The sequence below is a fragment of the Rhinoderma darwinii genome, chromosome 5 (assembly GCF_050947455.1).
Source record: "Rhinoderma darwinii isolate aRhiDar2 chromosome 5, aRhiDar2.hap1, whole genome shotgun sequence".
Taxonomy (NCBI): domain Eukaryota; kingdom Metazoa; phylum Chordata; class Amphibia; order Anura; family Rhinodermatidae; genus Rhinoderma; species Rhinoderma darwinii.
In genome coordinates, this window is record NC_134691.1 from 229965882 (window position 1) to 229984999 (window position 19118).

Here is a 19118-nt window from a genome sequence, read left to right on the forward strand (position 1 = left end):
AAAATTCAATACCGTCCAGTCTCGGATCGTTTTTTACCATGTATGCCGCCAGCAGATCTTGGAACACTCCATTCTGTACAAAAGTTATGTCGTATGTTCTTCTCCTAGGATAGTCTTGTACCGCCAATATCTCCCGCTTCTGAATGTTGAAAATGCCAACAAGCACGGTCTCCACCAAGAACTTCAGGCCGCAGGTCGTCGCCTTCTCTTCTGATACAATAACACGGATTGTATTCTTTATCCGGGCATACGCCGGTATCTCACCAGGACTTTCGTCCATGGTGAGGGGTTTTCAGGGAAAGTTACGCCACCCGTTGGTGACGTAACGTCTACGCAGCTTTCCCCTTTTCGGCCGAAGCCTACACGGGGGATATGTGGATCGCAACTCGTTGCTCAGGACTAAGCCTCTCTCCCAAATAGCAGCACGGGGGTGAAGTCCAGGCGAACCTGGACGATCCCCCGAGGCCGAGAGAGAGGGTACCTGAGCACCTCCCAACTAAGACCAGGCAGCACTGACTACAAGTAACCAGCACTACACTTGATCTCAGCCAGAAGGCCGAGAAGCGATAACCCGAATGGGCCGGCCGTTGACCGAGCCTGCCTAATACTGCTGTTCACCCCTTGCAGCGATTGATTCAGCCTACTCCTAGGCAATTCCATGGGGCCCTGCAGGCTCACACACATTTACAGCTACTAAGCGGGAGGGAGGTGAATAAAGGCCGGAGAGGAAGCCAGACAGGATTTGCTTCTTTTGCTTGCACCACAATGCAGTGCTGAAAGAGGAGGAGGAATCTACATAAAAACGCCTTCCTGGCAACGCCCAAATGCCCTCCTGCCATGCAGATAAACACTGGCAGCGGCAGCAAGTGCATGCCCACAGCCACCCCTTGTTCCTTCACACCTTGTATCAGCTTTAATCCAATCCAGTCCGGTGCTGCCTGCTGAGCAGCACTGACCAACACTGCCTGGGCCCAGGCTTTTATCTCTGAGGCAGGCCCCATTATGATGTCAGAAAGCTGGCTCTGGAATCCTGAGGGCTCCACTATGACACGTGCAAAGTTCCGTCTGAACTTTATATAAGACGGTGCGGCTCAGTCAGTCACTCAGTGTTGCCTGAGAGGGCAACACTGCAACAGCCGGCCGCCAGGCTGTCTTTTTTTTGCACAGCTACTTGCCTCCAGGAGGCCACAAGAGGGAGACAAGGGACTGCAAAATGGAAAATAGGCATCCACCAACTTTACAGACAACTTCTCTTTGCTCCTACAACCTCCATCCTTGCACAGTTTGTTATTCTTCCAGGTAACATAGTAACAAATCCAAATTGCTGCTCTCTTTGTAGGCAAGCAAGGGTTTGTTGCAACTGCAATTCTTACTTCTTCTTGAAATGTAGGGACGACAGTACATTCCATCACATCCATCTAGTGTACACAGGTAGGTCCATTGTGGCGGGTAGGCGGCTGGCTGCTTTAATGGCTGTTTGCTGTTCCCCTACTCCACTCCACTCCACTATTTGACTGTGGTGCTGCATCAATCAGTGGCTGGCTCAGGTGCAGCTCTTTAACTTACCTAAAAGGGAGGGCGGAGAGAAGACAAGGAAGGTGAATGAGCTGTTCCAATGTGAAATGCCGGAAACACAGAAACACAGAAGACACACACACACACACACACACACACACACACACACACACACACACACACAACAAGAGGTGGCAATGTATTAATTAATTGCATTTAATAAATGAGCTCATTATCACACATGACTGTACAAATGCATTGTCCAACAGGTGTTGAAATAATGGGATTAAAAGGGGAGATCCCATCAGAAAGACAAAAACAATAGCAAACACAAATAGCACTTTTGGAATCTGATTTTAGTCAACACATAAGGGAAGGGTGCACCGGTCCTGGAAATACTGCAATACCAGGTCAATGCGTGGAGTGGACAGAGCAAGCTCTATTTCCATCTCCCTGTTCGAAAAATCCATTTAATATATGGTCCCCAGATAGGGGACGTATCAGATATTAAACTGATAAGAACAGATTTTTTTTTTTTTTTTTTTTTTTTTTTTTTTTTTTTTTTTTTTTTTTAACCCTCAGAGGTAAAAATATAAGTTCATTATATTTTTTGCACCTCAAACACTTTCACCAAACTTACACTCTGTATTTAGTGCGTTTCTTTAAGCTCATCATCGGGTCAATGATTTTTCTTTTTTTAAACATATTTATTTACATTTACAATTAAACAAAAAAGGCATACAATCCCATCACCTTAGTCTAAACCCTTCACTCCACCCACCATTTATACTTTAACTACATACCTCCACTTCAAAAATTTCCAAATACCCTCTGCATCTGCTTCCCCAAACCTTTTCTTGTCCGACAAATATACCACATACATTCTATCCAAAATCATCCTCAAACACCCTTCTACCGTCACTTCCTTTCTTCTAAAGACATACAAATTCCTTACATCCCACAAAACTTCTTTAATGATTGCTAACATAATACACCACACCCTCTGTTTTTTCCTATCTAACATTCCCAACCCAAACATTATTACCTCAAACGTCAGTTTTTTAACCCCAACCACCTCTTTACACAAAGGACTCACACCCTTCCACACTTCCTGAGCCACATCACAATTCCAGAATAAATGTAAAATACTTTCACACCCTCCACACCCCACTCTTGGACATGCTTCACTCCTCCCAATCCCACGATTTCTTTGAAACTCTCTCACAGGCAACGCTCCATGCATACTTTGCCATACAATCTCTTTCTGTCTATTTGTTATCCCATCCGTTTCCAAACTCTTCCATACTCTCCCTACATTCACCCTTCTCACCATATTTATAGGACACTGCACTTCTTTTCCTTCAATACATCTCAACATCTCTTTTTTATTTCTCAACACATCACCCTTCCTCAACAACTCATAGCTTTTCAAAAACTTTTCCACATACAGATACCACTTTGGACATATAAGTGCATACGGCACTCTTAAATCTCTCCCTATCCATCCTAATCTGCATAACACACTCCCACTCAGATATCTTACCATACATGCAAATTTCCAATCACCTCCCATCATCCTTCTTACTGCAAACACACTATTCACTCCCAAATATACCTCAATATTAGGAAACCCCATTCCCCCATTCTTTACACTTTTCCTCACAGTCTCTCTCTTCACTCTCTCCATCTTAGAACCCCAAAAAAATACCATCAGCACTCTATTCAATCTTCTCAGCATCATAGACCCTGGCGGAAAGACAAAAGCAACATACAACAAAATTGGTAAAATCACACTTTTAATCACCAGAATCTTCCCAGCAAAAGACAATTCTCTCAAACGCCAGAAATTCATTTTCTTAATAATTTTTTTACCAACATCCTCCCAACTTTCATTCCCATCCAATTTTTCATCAAATTTCACCCCCAAAATCTGAATCGCTCCTTCCACACATTTTACACCTAAATCTTCTCTCCTCCCAATGTTCCCAAACCTCTTACATTCACTCTTATCCCAATTTACTCTAAATGCAGATGCCCCACAGAACAAAGCAACTAACAATTTTGCACGCCTTACCGCAGCATCGGATTCACAAATCACACACACATCATCCATGTATGCTAATACTTTTACTTCTTTCCCACCACAACCAGGAATCTTCACACCTCTCATACATTTATCCTTCCGAAACATCTGTAATAAAGGCTCAATCGCACAAATAAAGGCAATCGGAGACAGGGGACACCCCTGCCTCACACCGGAACCCACACTTATCTCACCACCAACCCATCCATTAATGAGAATCTTACTATACACATTCTTATACAACACTCTTACAACATTCACAAAGTCACTAGGAAAACCCATTCTTACCAAAACTCTAAATAAAAAATCATGCGCCAAACGATCAAAAGCCTTTTCAAAATCAATTGACAGAACATTCAATACTTGTTTCCTCTCCATGCTATCCCATATCACATCTCTCAGCAAACACAAATTCTCACTAATCCTCCTCCCCGGCACTCCACACACTTGCTCCTCCCCAACCACCTGACCAATCACATCTCTCATCCTATTTGCAATCAGCTTAGCAAACACCTTATAGTCCACATTCAACAAAGTAATCGGCCTCCAATTTTTAACATCATTCACATCCCCTTTCTTATAAATCAAAACCACCACCCCACTTTTCATACTTTCAACCATCCTACCATTCTCCCACATAAATTTATAAACTTGCACCATATCATCCTTAATCACATCCCACATTTTTATGTAAAATTCCATCGGTAACCCATCATCCCCTGGGGTCTTATTCACAGCCATACTATCCAACACTCTCTTTACTTCATCCTCCTCAATGTTTCTCATCAAATTTGCATATTCAATTACTTCCACCCTATTTTCAATCATACTCACCACTTCAGCCTCCAAGTCCCTATCAATCTCTTTCACTGCATACAATTCTTTATAAAAACTTTCAACCACAGAAAACACTGCTTTTCCTTTCACCACCCTTCCATTTTTATCATAAACTCTCACCAAATCCTCCTTTTTCCCCACTACTTTTTTGAAAAAATACCTAGAACATTTTTCCCCCTTTTCCAATTTATCTAATTTTGACTGATACATAATCTTTCTACCTTTTTCTAACAACCATTCCCTCATCTCATTTTTCACACAATCAATCTCCTCATCCACACTCCAACCTCTCTTTTTAACCTTCTGGAGAAAATTCAACCTTATATTATAACATTCATACCTCTTCCTCCTCTCCACAGCTTTCCTATAACCAACCTTTCTAAAAAACACACGTGTTCTTTCTTTAACCCAATCCCACCATGTTATTATATCCACAAAATCACCTTTTTTCTCACACCAAAACCTATATGTATCCACATATTTTCCACAAACACTCTCATCATCCAACAAACTCACATTCAATTTCCATAAACCCCTCCCACTCCCACAATCCTCATCCCAGACCAACTCACACTTAATGCACTCGTGATCAGAATATCCTACCTTCATTTGCATATATCCCTTACCCATCACCCCCTTAGAAACAAAAATCATATCAATTCTACTGCTGTGTCTCCCACTATCCGCATAATAAGTATCTACTATAGGGTTAACACCACACAGGTGCACTACATCCCTCAATCCAAAATCAGTGAGTACAGACTTTAGCACATTCCCAGACACATCCAAATCCCCTCTAGTATCACAGTTAAAATCCCCCACCCACACAATATGTTCCCTACCTGGCAAAAACAGTTTAATTCTCTCAAACAACTCCACTCTCTCTTCCTTTTTTGCAGACGCATACACATTAATTACACGCACATTCACACCACATACTTTTATAACCACTAACAGGCACCGCCCCTCCTCAATCACTGTGTAGCTACAAACCTCCACCCTGCTACTCCTAACCAAAACCCCCACACCATCATTTCTATTGTGACTAGAACATGACCATATTGCTGCACCAAAACCCCACTCCTCCTGCTTAACTATATACTCTATCCCACACTCCTGCACACAAATTAAATCTGCTCCACTGAAAGACAATTCCTCCAAAATGGCTGCTCTCCTGGCCCGGTTTTTAAACACCCGGACATTGGAAGACAAAATTTTAAACGACATTTTATAACTGCCCTAGGCAGAAAAAGGTGAAAAAACACAAAGCAGAACCCTCAAACTTTCCGGGTTAAAGGCCCGGGAGAGTTTTCTTCACTAGTCTCATACTCCATGTTCGGCTCAAACAATGCCTGAAAGGCGTTCGCCGTCTCCACACTTTGCGTCTCCACCACTTCAATTCTCTGTTTTTTTGGAAAGTTCCCCACTCTCTGTGGGCGAAAAGACATCTCCACTTCTCTCACTGGACTCAACACTCCAGAGGAAGACCATTCTGATATCCTCTGAGATTCTTCTACCACAGGGCTTGGCATGTCCTCAATGAAAGTTTCCTCAATTGCCTGCACCTGCGTGCTATCTCGCTCAGCCTCAGCCAATATTGCATCAAGGATTTCTTTCTGCCTTTGCTCCTCCACCTCCCTTTCTATCCTTAACCTCTCATTGGCTTCCTCTTGCTTCTGGATATTCTTCTGTCTCTGTGCCTCTCTTTCCTTTTCCTCTTTCTCCTTTCTCTTCTTGCCCACTGGGCAATCTCTATACAGGTGCCCCACTTCACCACACAAATCACACGATCGGGGTTCCGTACATGCACCTGCCTCATGTCCAGCCAGCTTACAATTCCTGCACACCTTCACCCCAGGGCAGCACTCCTTAGTGTGACCAAACTGGTGACAGAACCGACAAAATTTTGGCATATTTTGATAATACAAATATCCTCTATAGCCAGCAATGGAAAAGGACAATGGAGGGCTCTTAACTCCACCAATACAATCCGGGTCCAGCTTAAACTGGACGAAAAATTTATAAGTTCCATTGAACACTTTCAATGAGCTGGTCATTTTGGTTCCCCCTTTCACACTGGTGCAATATAAACTCAAAAAGTTCTTGATTAAGTCCAGCTGGGTAAATGGGTTGAAGACATGTACAAATAGTACCCTCTCTCCCATAGCAAATAGAGGCACAAAAGAGACATTTTTCAAAACCTCACAGTTAGCATTCACTTTTAAGGCTTCATAGAAATTTAAACAGTCATTTTCTTCTTGAAAGGACACATCATACAATCCTTGCTTTCTGTTTTCTTGCACGCAGAATAATTTATAAAGAGGGATACCTGCCATGTCGACCACCAGCTTCCTTCCAACAAATTCAACGGTGTTCTTACCAGAATCACTTGGGTCTACCTTAATTCGTATGGTTCTCTCCACCGGTGTTGTCCTTGCTGCATCCATGCTGACTATACCTGCCGATCCACGATCACAGAACGATCACCACTCTGGTTCCTCCCAAGGGAAAACCCGCACCCCCTGACCAAGACCAGAGCAATAAACTCTGATCTTAGCCAAAAGGCCGAGAAGCGATAACCCGAATGGGCCGGCCGTTGACCGAGCCTGCCTAATACTGCTGTTCACCCCTTGCAGCGATTGATTCAGCCTACTCCTAGGCAATTCCATGGGGCCCTGCAGGCTCACACACATTTACAGCTACTAAGCGGGAGGGAGGTGAATAAAGGCCGGAGAGGAAGCCAGACAGGATTTGCTTCTTTTGCTTGCACCACAATGCAGTGCTGAAAGAGGAGGAGGAATCTACATAAAAACGCCTTCCTGGCAACGCCCAAATGCCCTCCTGCCATGCAGATAAACACTGGCAGCGGCAGCAAGTGCATGCCCACAGCCACCCCTTGTTCCTTCACACCTTGTATCAGCTTTAATCCAATCCAGTCCGGTGCTGCCTGCTGAGCAGCACTGACCAACACTGCCTGGGCCCAGGCTTTTATCTCTGAGGCAGGCCCCATTATGATGTCAGAAAGCTGGCTCTGGAATCCTGAGGGCTCCACTATGACACGTGCAAAGTTCCGTCTGAACTTTATATAAGACGGTGCGGCTCAGTCAGTCACTCAGTGTTGCCTGAGAGGGCAACACTGCAACAGCCGGCCGCCAGGCTGTCTTTTTTTTGCACAGCTACTTGCCTCCAGGAGGCCACAAGAGGGAGACAAGGGACTGCAAAATGGAAAATAGGCATCCACCAACTTTACAGACAACTTCTCTTTGCTCCTACAACCTCCATCCTTGCACAGTTTGTTATTCTTCCAGGTAACATAGTAACAAATCCAAATTGCTGCTCTCTTTGTAGGCAAGCAAGGGTTTGTTGCAACTGCAATTCTTACTTCTTCTTGAAATGTAGGGACGACAGTACATTCCATCACATCCATCTAGTGTACACAGGTAGGTCCATTGTGGCGGGTAGGCGGCTGGCTGCTTTAATGGCTGTTTGCTGTTCCCCTACTCCACTCCACTCCACTATTTGACTGTGGTGCTGCATCAATCAGTGGCTGGCTCAGGTGCAGCTCTTTAACTTACCTAAAAGGGAGGGCGGAGAGAAGACAAGGAAGGTGAATGAGCTGTTCCAATGTGAAATGCCGGAAACACAGAAACACAGAAGACACACACACACACACACACACACACACACACACACACACACACACACACACACAACAAGAGGTGGCAATGTATTAATTAATTGCATTTAATAAATGAGCTCATTATCACACATGACTGTACAAATGCATTGTCCAACAGGTGTTGAAATAATGGGATTAAAAGGGGAGATCCCATCAGAAAGACAAAAACAATAGCAAACACAAATAGCACTTTTGGAATCTGATTTTAGTCAACACATAAGGGAAGGGTGCACCGGTCCTGGAAATACTGCAATACCAGGTCAATGCGTGGAGTGGACAGAGCAAGCTCTATTTCCATCTCCCTGTTCGAAAAATCCATTTAATATATGGTCCCCAGATAGGGGACGTATCAGATATTAAACTGATAAGAACAGATTTTTATTTTTTTTTTGAAAGCCCGAGTCGTGCTTTCTATCACCCAAGTGCATAAAAAGTGCAGAGGTGCCACACAAAAAGTGCACAAGGATGCGGTCTATCGCAGCCCTTCTCTTAAAAGAGAGAGGCCCCGCATAACCATTCCCTGACCCTCCAAACCATAGGCCTAGAGGATCAAGGATCGATGGTCCCCCCTCGCCGAAGCTTAGGGAGACCCAAACACACTCCTAGGCTTCTACCTGGGCTGCCACCCCAGTGTCCACCTAGGAGCCTGCATCCTAGTTGCACCTCCCCTCCGAAGAAGGGAGGCCGGGTTGCAGGGGAAAAAGGAACCAGAAGGCCACACATTTTCCCCCTAGACCTCAGGAGGGTCCCAAAAGGGCACCGCATCCCAAAATCCTTGTGACAAACGTGACAAACACACAGTGAAAAACAAAATTAAATAAGTGGATGTGCGCTGTGATACAGCCTGGACATCCGCCAGGTATAAAAAAATTCCTCATCTCCCAGCCAGAAGGCCGGGAGAATAAAGGTGTGTGCTCATATAGCGTGAAAGAGAGTGCGTGCAAGTGTGCCTTCACTCAGTGGGATCCCACCCCCAGTGAGTTAGGGCACCCCAGGGTCACCAGCCCTGGGGCACATAGCAACTCGGGCTTCCAAACTACCCGGCCTAATGACCTCGATCCGGCGGTCGCCTGGTCACCTACAAATGGTACCTTTAAACCAAATGCGTACACCAGAGCGATGACCGTTGTGGTTCCCTGCCCTCACCTCGGCGTTCTGTCATCCCCCTACGATGGCCCACGTACCACCGGCAGGGATGATTACTAACCTCAGCTTGAGCAGGTACTACACTTGATCTTAGCCAAAAGGCCGAGAAGCGATAACCCGAATGGGCCGGCCGTTGACCGAGCCTGCCTAATACTGCTGTTCACCCCTTGCAGCGATTGATTCAGCCTACTCCTAGGCAATTCCATGGGGCCCTGCAGGCTCACACACATTTACAGCTACTAAGCGGGAGGGAGGTGAATAAAGGCCGGAGAGGAAGCCAGACAGGATTTGCTTCTTTTGCTTGCACCACAATGCAGTGCTGAAAGAGGAGGAGGAATCTACATAAAAACGCCTTCCTGGCAACGCCCAAATGCCCTCCTGCCATGCAGATAAACACTGGCAGCGGCAGCAAGTGCATGCCCACAGCCACCCCTTGTTCCTTCACACCTTGTATCAGCTTTAATCCAATCCAGTCCGGTGCTGCCTGCTGAGCAGCACTGACCAACACTGCCTGGGCCCAGGCTTTTATCTCTGAGGCAGGCCCCATTATGATGTCAGAAAGCTGGCTCTGGAATCCTGAGGGCTCCACTATGACACGTGCAAAGTTCCGTCTGAACTTTATATAAGACGGTGCGGCTCAGTCAGTCACTCAGTGTTGCCTGAGAGGGCAACACTGCAACAGCCGGCCGCCAGGCTGTCTTTTTTTTGCACAGCTACTTGCCTCCAGGAGGCCACAAGAGGGAGACAAGGGACTGCAAAATGGAAAATAGGCATCCACCAACTTTACAGACAACTTCTCTTTGCTCCTACAACCTCCATCCTTGCACAGTTTGTTATTCTTCCAGGTAACATAGTAACAAATCCAAATTGCTGCTCTCTTTGTAGGCAAGCAAGGGTTTGTTGCAACTGCAATTCTTACTTCTTCTTGAAATGTAGGGACGACAGTACATTCCATCACATCCATCTAGTGTACACAGGTAGGTCCATTGTGGCGGGTAGGCGGCTGGCTGCTTTAATGGCTGTTTGCTGTTCCCCTACTCCACTCCACTCCACTATTTGACTGTGGTGCTGCATCAATCAGTGGCTGGCTCAGGTGCAGCTCTTTAACTTACCTAAAAGGGAGGGCGGAGAGAAGACAAGGAAGGTGAATGAGCTGTTCCAATGTGAAATGCCGGAAACACAGAAACACAGAAGACACACACACACACACACACACACACACACACACACACACACACACACACACACAACAAGAGGTGGCAATGTATTAATTAATTGCATTTAATAAATGAGCTCATTATCACACATGACTGTACAAATGCATTGTCCAACAGGTGTTGAAATAATGGGATTAAAAGGGGAGATCCCATCAGAAAGACAAAAACAATAGCAAACACAAATAGCACTTTTGGAATCTGATTTTAGTCAACACATAAGGGAAGGGTGCACCGGTCCTGGAAATACTGCAATACCAGGTCAATGCGTGGAGTGGACAGAGCAAGCTCTATTTCCATCTCCCTGTTCGAAAAATCCATTTAATATATGGTCCCCAGATAGGGGACGTATCAGATATTAAACTGATAAGAACAGATACTACACTTGATCTTAGCCAAAAGGCCGAGAAGCGATAACCCGAATGGGCCGGCCGTTGACCGAGCCTGCCTAATACTGCTGTTCACCCCTTGCAGCGATTGATTCAGCCTACTCCTAGGCAATTCCATGGGGCCCTGCAGGCTCACACACATTTACAGCTACTAAGCGGGAGGGAGGTGAATAAAGGCCGGAGAGGAAGCCAGACAGGATTTGCTTCTTTTGCTTGCACCACAATGCAGTGCTGAAAGAGGAGGAGGAATCTACATAAAAACGCCTTCCTGGCAACGCCCAAATGCCCTCCTGCCATGCAGATAAACACTGGCAGCGGCAGCAAGTGCATGCCCACAGCCACCCCTTGTTCCTTCACACCTTGTATCAGCTTTAATCCAATCCAGTCCGGTGCTGCCTGCTGAGCAGCACTGACCAACACTGCCTGGGCCCAGGCTTTTATCTCTGAGGCAGGCCCCATTATGATGTCAGAAAGCTGGCTCTGGAATCCTGAGGGCTCCACTATGACACGTGCAAAGTTCCGTCTGAACTTTATATAAGACGGTGCGGCTCAGTCAGTCACTCAGTGTTGCCTGAGAGGGCAACACTGCAACAGCCGGCCGCCAGGCTGTCTTTTTTTTGCACAGCTACTTGCCTCCAGGAGGCCACAAGAGGGAGACAAGGGACTGCAAAATGGAAAATAGGCATCCACCAACTTTACAGACAACTTCTCTTTGCTCCTACAACCTCCATCCTTGCACAGTTTGTTATTCTTCCAGGTAACATAGTAACAAATCCAAATTGCTGCTCTCTTTGTAGGCAAGCAAGGGTTTGTTGCAACTGCAATTCTTACTTCTTCTTGAAATGTAGGGACGACAGTACATTCCATCACATCCATCTAGTGTACACAGGTAGGTCCATTGTGGCGGGTAGGCGGCTGGCTGCTTTAATGGCTGTTTGCTGTTCCCCTACTCCACTCCACTCCACTATTTGACTGTGGTGCTGCATCAATCAGTGGCTGGCTCAGGTGCAGCTCTTTAACTTACCTAAAAGGGAGGGCGGAGAGAAGACAAGGAAGGTGAATGAGCTGTTCCAATGTGAAATGCCGGAAACACAGAAACACAGAAGACACACACACACACACACACACACACACACACACACACACACACACAACAAGAGGTGGCAATGTATTAATTAATTGCATTTAATAAATGAGCTCATTATCACACATGACTGTACAAATGCATTGTCCAACAGGTGTTGAAATAATGGGATTAAAAGGGGAGATCCCATCAGAAAGACAAAAACAATAGCAAACACAAATAGCACTTTTGGAATCTGATTTTAGTCAACACATAAGGGAAGGGTGCACCGGTCCTGGAAATACTGCAATACCAGGTCAATGCGTGGAGTGGACAGAGCAAGCTCTATTTCCATCTCCCTGTTCGAAAAATCCATTTAATATATGGTCCCCAGATAGGGGACGTATCAGATATTAAACTGATAAGAACAGATTTTTTTTTTTTTTTTTATTGAAAGCCCGAGTCGTGCTTTCTATCACCCAAGTGCATAAAAAGTGCAGAGGTGCCACACAAAAAGTGCACAAGGATGCGGTCTATCGCAGCCCTTCTCTTAAAAGAGAGAGGCCCCGCATAACCATTCCCTGACCCTCCAAACCATAGGCCTAGAGGATCAAGGATCGATGGTCCCCCCTCGCCGAAGCTTAGGGAGACCCAAACACACTCCTAGGCTTCTACCTGGGCTGCCACCCCAGTGTCCACCTAGGAGCCTGCATCCTAGTTGCACCTCCCCTCCGAAGAAGGGAGGCCGGGTTGCAGGGGAAAAAGGAACCAGAAGGCCACACATTTTCCCCCTAGACCTCAGGAGGGTCCCAAAAGGGCACCGCATCCCAAAATCCTTGTGACAAACGTGACAAACACACAGTGAAAAACAAAATTAAATAAGTGGATGTGCGCTGTGATACAGCCTGGACATCCGCCAGGTATAAAAAATTCCTCATCTCCCAGCCAGAAGGCCGGGAGAATAAAGGTGTGTGCTCATATAGCGTGAAAGAGAGTGCGTGCAAGTGTGCCTTCACTCAGTGGGATCCCACCCCCAGTGAGTTAGGGCACCCCAGGGTCACCAGCCCTGGGGCACATAGCAACTCGGGCTTCCAAACTACCCGGCCTAATGACCTCGATCCGGCGGTCGCCTGGTCACCTACAAATGGTACCTTTAAACCAAATGCGTACACCAGAGCGATGACCGTTGTGGTTCCCTGCCCTCACCTCGGCGTTCTGTCATCCCCCTACGATGGCCCACGTACCACCGGCAGGGATGATTACTAACCTCAGCTTGAGCAGGTACTACACTTGATCTTAGCCAAAAGGCCGAGAAGCGATAACCCGAATGGGCCGGCCGTTGACCGAGCCTGCCTAATACTGCTGTTCACCCCTTGCAGCGATTGATTCAGCCTACTCCTAGGCAATTCCATGGGGCCCTGCAGGCTCACACACATTTACAGCTACTAAGCGGGAGGGAGGTGAATAAAGGCCGGAGAGGAAGCCAGACAGGATTTGCTTCTTTTGCTTGCACCACAATGCAGTGCTGAAAGAGGAGGAGGAATCTACATAAAAACGCCTTCCTGGCAACGCCCAAATGCCCTCCTGCCATGCAGATAAACACTGGCAGCGGCAGCAAGTGCATGCCCACAGCCACCCCTTGTTCCTTCACACCTTGTATCAGCTTTAATCCAATCCAGTCCGGTGCTGCCTGCTGAGCAGCACTGACCAACACTGCCTGGGCCCAGGCTTTTATCTCTGAGGCAGGCCCCATTATGATGTCAGAAAGCTGGCTCTGGAATCCTGAGGGCTCCACTATGACACGTGCAAAGTTCCGTCTGAACTTTATATAAGACGGTGCGGCTCAGTCAGTCACTCAGTGTTGCCTGAGAGGGCAACACTGCAACAGCCGGCCGCCAGGCTGTCTTTTTTTTGCACAGCTACTTGCCTCCAGGAGGCCACAAGAGGGAGACAAGGGACTGCAAAATGGAAAATAGGCATCCACCAACTTTACAGACAACTTCTCTTTGCTCCTACAACCTCCATCCTTGCACAGTTTGTTATTCTTCCAGGTAACATAGTAACAAATCCAAATTGCTGCTCTCTTTGTAGGCAAGCAAGGGTTTGTTGCAACTGCAATTCTTACTTCTTCTTGAAATGTAGGGACGACAGTACATTCCATCACATCCATCTAGTGTACACAGGTAGGTCCATTGTGGCGGGTAGGCGGCTGGCTGCTTTAATGGCTGTTTGCTGTTCCCCTACTCCACTCCACTCCACTATTTGACTGTGGTGCTGCATCAATCAGTGGCTGGCTCAGGTGCAGCTCTTTAACTTACCTAAAAGGGAGGGCGGAGAGAAGACAAGGAAGGTGAATGAGCTGTTCCAATGTGAAATGCCGGAAACACAGAAACACAGAAGACACACACACACACACACACACACACACACACACACACACACACACACACACACACAACAAGAGGTGGCAATGTATTAATTAATTGCATTTAATAAATGAGCTCATTATCACACATGACTGTACAAATGCATTGTCCAACAGGTGTTGAAATAATGGGATTAAAAGGGGAGATCCCATCAGAAAGACAAAAACAATAGCAAACACAAATAGCACTTTTGGAATCTGATTTTAGTCAACACATAAGGGAAGGGTGCACCGGTCCTGGAAATACTGCAATACCAGGTCAATGCGTGGAGTGGACAGAGCAAGCTCTATTTCCATCTCCCTGTTCGAAAAATCCATTTAATATATGGTCCCCAGATAGGGGACGTATCAGATATTAAACTGATAAGAACAGATTTTTTTTTTTTTTTTTATTGAAAGCCCGAGTCGTGCTTTCTATCACCCAAGTGCATAAAAAGTGCAGAGGTGCCACACAAAAAGTGCACAAGGATGCGGTCTATCGCAGCCCTTCTCTTAAAAGAGAGAGGCCCCGCATAACCATTCCCTGACCCTCCAAACCATAGGCCTAGAGGATCAAGGATCGATGGTCCCCCCTCGCCGAAGCTTAGGGAGACCCAAACACACTCCTAGGCTTCTACCTGGGCTGCCACCCCAGTGTCCACCTAGGAGCCTGCATCCTAGTTGCACCTCCCCTCCGAAGAAGGGAGGCCGGGTTGCAGGGGAAAAAGGAACCAGAAGGCCACACATTTTCCCCCTAGACCTCAGGAGGGTCCCAAAAGGGCACCGCATCCCAAAATCCTTGTGACAAACGTGACAAACACACAGTGAAAAACAAAATTAAATAAGTGGATGTGCGCTGTGATACAGCCTGGACATCCGCCAGGTATAAAAAATTCCTCATCTCCCAGCCAGAAGGCCGGGAGAATAAAGGTGTGTGCTCATATAGCGTGAAAGAGAGTGCGTGCAAGTGTGCCTTCACTCAGTGGGATCCCGCCCCCAGTGAGTTAGGGCACCCCAGGGTCACCAGCCCTGGGGCACATAGCAACTCGGGCTTCCAAACTACCCGGCCTAATGACCTCGATCCGGCGGTCGCCTGGTCACCTACAAATGGTACCTTTAAACCAAATGCGTACACCAGAGCGATGACCGTTGTGGTTCTCTGCCCTCACCTCGGCGTTCTGTCATCCCCCTACGATGGCCCACGTACCACCGGCAGGGATGATTACTAACCTCAGCTTGAGCAGGTACTACACTTGATCTTAGCCAAAAGGCCGAGAAGCGATAACCCGAATGGGCCGGCCGTTGACCGAGCCTGCCTAATACTGCTGTTCACCCCTTGCAGCGATTGATTCAGCCTACTCCTAGGCAATTCCATGGGGCCCTGCAGGCTCACACACATTTACAGCTACTAAGCGGGAGGGAGGTGAATAAAGGCCGGAGAGGAAGCCAGACAGGATTTGCTTCTTTTGCTTGCACCACAATGCAGTGCTGAAAGAGGAGGAGGAATCTACATAAAAACGCCTTCCTGGCAACGCCCAAATGCCCTCCTGCCATGCAGATAAACACTGGCAGCGGCAGCAAGTGCATGCCCACAGCCACCCCTTGTTCCTTCACACCTTGTATCAGCTTTAATCCAATCCAGTCCGGTGCTGCCTGCTGAGCAGCACTGACCAACACTGCCTGGGCCCAGGCTTTTATCTCTGAGGCAGGCCCCATTATGATGTCAGAAAGCTGGCTCTGGAATCCTGAGGGCTCCACTATGACACGTGCAAAGTTCCGTCTGAACTTTATATAAGACGGTGCGGCTCAGTCAGTCACTCAGTGTTGCCTGAGAGGGCAACACTGCAACAGCCGGCCGCCAGGCTGTCTTTTTTTTGCACAGCTACTTGCCTCCAGGAGGCCACAAGAGGGAGACAAGGGACTGCAAAATGGAAAATAGGCATCCACCAACTTTACAGACAACTTCTCTTTGCTCCTACAACCTCCATCCTTGCACAGTTTGTTATTCTTCCAGGTAACATAGTAACAAATCCAAATTGCTGCTCTCTTTGTAGGCAAGCAAGGGTTTGTTGCAACTGCAATTCTTACTTCTTCTTGAAATGTAGGGACGACAGTACATTCCATCACATCCATCTAGTGTACACAGGTAGGTCCATTGTGGCGGGTAGGCGGCTGGCTGCTTTAATGGCTGTTTGCTGTTCCCCTACTCCACTCCACTCCACTATTTGACTGTGGTGCTGCATCAATCAGTGGCTGGCTCAGGTGCAGCTCTTTAACTTACCTAAAAGGGAGGGCGGAGAGAAGACAAGGAAGGTGAATGAGCTGTTCCAATGTGAAATGCCGGAAACACAGAAACACAGAAGACACACACACACACACACACACACACACACACACACACACACACACACACACACACACACACACACACACACACAACAAGAGGTGGCAATGTATTAATTAATTGCATTTAATAAATGAGCTCATTATCACACATGACTGTACAAATGCATTGTCCAACAGGTGTTGAAATAATGGGATTAAAAGGGGAGATCCCATCAGAAAGACAAAAACAATAGCAAACACAAATAGCACTTTTGGAATCTGATTTTAGTCAACACATAAGGGAAGGGTGCACCGGTCCTGGAAATACTGCAATACCAGGTCAATGCGTGGAGTGGACAGAGCAAGCTCTATTTCCATCTCCCTGTTCGAAAAATCCATTTAATATATGGTCCCCAGATAGGGGACGTATCAGATATTAAACTGATAAGAACAGATTTTTTTTTTTTTTTAATTGAAAGCCCGAGCCGTGCTTTCTATCACCCAAGTGCATAAAAAGTGCAGAGGTGCCACACAAAAAGTGCACAAGGATGCGGTCTATCGCAGCCCTTCTCTTAAAAGAGAGAGGCCCCGCATAACCATTCCCTGACCCTCCAAACCATAGGCCTAGAGGATCAAGGATCGATGGTCCCCCCTCGCCGAAGCTTAGGGAGACCCAAACACACTCCTAGGCTTCTACCTGGGCTGCCACCCCAGTGTCCACCTAGGAGCCTGCATCCTAGTTGCACCTCCCCTCCGAAGAAGGGAGGCCGGGTTGCAGGGGAAAAAGGAACCAGAAGGCCACACATTTTCCCCCTAGACCTCAGGAGGGTCCCAAAAGGGCACCGCATCCCAAAATCCTTGTGACAAACGTGACAAACACACAGTGAAAAACAAAATTAAATAAGTGGATGTGCGCTGTGATACAGCCTGGACATCCGCCAGGTATATAAAAATTCCTCATCTCCCAGCCAGAAGGCCGGGAGAATAAAGGTGTGTGCTTAAAAGTGTGAAAGAAGAGTGCGTGCAAGTGTGCCTTCACTCAGTGGGATCCCACCCCCAGTGAGTTAGGGCACCCCAGGGTCACCAGCCCTGGGGCACATAGCAACTCGGGCTTTCAAACTACCCGACCTCCTGACCTCGATCCGGCGGTCGCCTGGTCACCTACAAATGGTACCTTTAAACCAAATGCGTACACCAGAGCGATGACCGTTGTGGTTCCCTGCCCTCACCTCGGCGTTCTGTCATCCCCCTACGATGGCCCACGTACCACCGGCAGGGATGATTACTAACCTCAGCTTGAGCAGGTACTACACTTGATCTTAGCCAAAAGGCCGAGAAGCGATAACCCGAATGGGCCGGCCGTTGACCGAGCCTGCCTAATACTGCTGTTCACCCCTTGCAGCGATTGATTCAGCCTACTCCTAGGCAATTCCATGGGGCCCTGCAGGCTCACACACATTTACAGCTACTAAGCGGGAGGGAGGTGAATAAAGGCCGGAGAGGAAGCCAGACAGGATTTGCTTCTTTTGCTTGCACCACAATGCAGTGCTGAAAGAGGAGGAGGAATCTACATAAAAACGCCTTCCTGGCAACGCCCAAATGCCCTCCTGCCATGCAGATAAACACTGGCAGCGGCAGCAAGTGCATGCCCACAGCCACCCCTTGTTCCTTCACACCTTGTATCAGCTTTAATCCAATCCAGTCCGGTGCTGCCTGCTGAGCAGCACTGACCAACACTGCCTGGGCCCAGGCTTTTATCTCTGAGGCAGGCCCCATTATGATGTCAGAAAGCTGGCTCTGGAATCCTGAGGGCTCCACTATGACACGTGCAAAGTTCCGTCTGAACTTTATATAAGACGGTGCGGCTCAGTCAGTCACTCAGTGTTGCCTGAGAGGGCAACACTGCAACAGCCGGCCGCCAGGCTGTCTTTTTTTTGCACAGCTACTTGCCTCCAGGAGGCCACAAGAGGGAGACAAGGGACTGCAAAATGGAAAATAGGCATCCACCAACTTTACAGACAACTTCTCTTTGCTCCTACAACCTCCATCCTTGCACAGTTTGTTATTCTTCCAGGTAACATAGTAACAAATCCAAATTGCTGCTCTCTTTGTAGGCAAGCAAGGGTTTGTTGCAACTGCAATTCTTACTTCTTCTTGAAATGTAGGGACGACAGTACATTCCATCACATCCATCTAGTGTACACAGGTAGGTCCATTGTGGCGGGTAGGCGGCTGGCTGCTTTAATGGCTGTTTGCTGTTCCCCTACTCCACTCCACTCCACTATTTGACTGTGGTGCTGCATCAATCAGTGGCTGGCTCAGGTGCAGCTCTTTAACTTACCTAAAAGGGAGGGCGGAGAGAAGACAAGGAAGGTGAATGAGCTGTTCCAATGTGAAATGCCGGAAACACAGAAACACAGAAGACACACACACACACACACACACACACACACACACACACAC

At 47.2% G+C, this 19118-nt stretch overlaps 4 non-coding genes and 6 pseudogenes across 4 annotated transcripts; all 10 read right to left on the reverse strand.

Moving 5' to 3' along the window:
• Nucleotides 1–1888: 1888 nt before the first annotated feature.
• Nucleotides 1889–2109, reverse strand: LOC142654334 (U2 spliceosomal RNA; annotated as a pseudogene).
• Nucleotides 2110–8336: 6227 nt separating this feature from the next.
• Nucleotides 8337–8516, reverse strand: LOC142654187 (U2 spliceosomal RNA; annotated as a pseudogene).
• Nucleotides 8517–9304: 788 nt separating this feature from the next.
• On the reverse strand, nt 9305–9374 carry LOC142654723 (U2 spliceosomal RNA; annotated as a pseudogene).
• Nucleotides 9375–10698: 1324 nt separating this feature from the next.
• On the reverse strand, nt 10699–10889 carry LOC142653561 (U2 spliceosomal RNA). The gene has a single exon (XR_012848489.1). It is a non-coding gene; the product is annotated as a U2 spliceosomal RNA (small nuclear RNA).
• A 1316-nt stretch (nt 10890–12205) lies between these two features.
• On the reverse strand, nt 12206–12389 carry LOC142654218 (U2 spliceosomal RNA). Its single transcript, XR_012848932.1, has one exon. It is a non-coding gene; the product is annotated as a U2 spliceosomal RNA (small nuclear RNA).
• A 787-nt stretch (nt 12390–13176) lies between these two features.
• Nucleotides 13177–13246, reverse strand: LOC142654724 (U2 spliceosomal RNA; annotated as a pseudogene).
• A 1326-nt stretch (nt 13247–14572) lies between these two features.
• Nucleotides 14573–14756, reverse strand: LOC142654219 (U2 spliceosomal RNA). Its single transcript, XR_012848933.1, has one exon. It is a non-coding gene; the product is annotated as a U2 spliceosomal RNA (small nuclear RNA).
• Nucleotides 14757–15543: 787 nt separating this feature from the next.
• On the reverse strand, nt 15544–15613 carry LOC142654665 (U2 spliceosomal RNA; annotated as a pseudogene).
• Nucleotides 15614–16957: 1344 nt separating this feature from the next.
• On the reverse strand, nt 16958–17140 carry LOC142654135 (U2 spliceosomal RNA). The gene has a single exon (XR_012848890.1). It is a non-coding gene; the product is annotated as a U2 spliceosomal RNA (small nuclear RNA).
• Nucleotides 17141–17928: 788 nt separating this feature from the next.
• LOC142654725 (U2 spliceosomal RNA) lies at nt 17929–17998 on the reverse strand (annotated as a pseudogene).
• Nucleotides 17999–19118: the final 1120 nt, after the last annotated feature.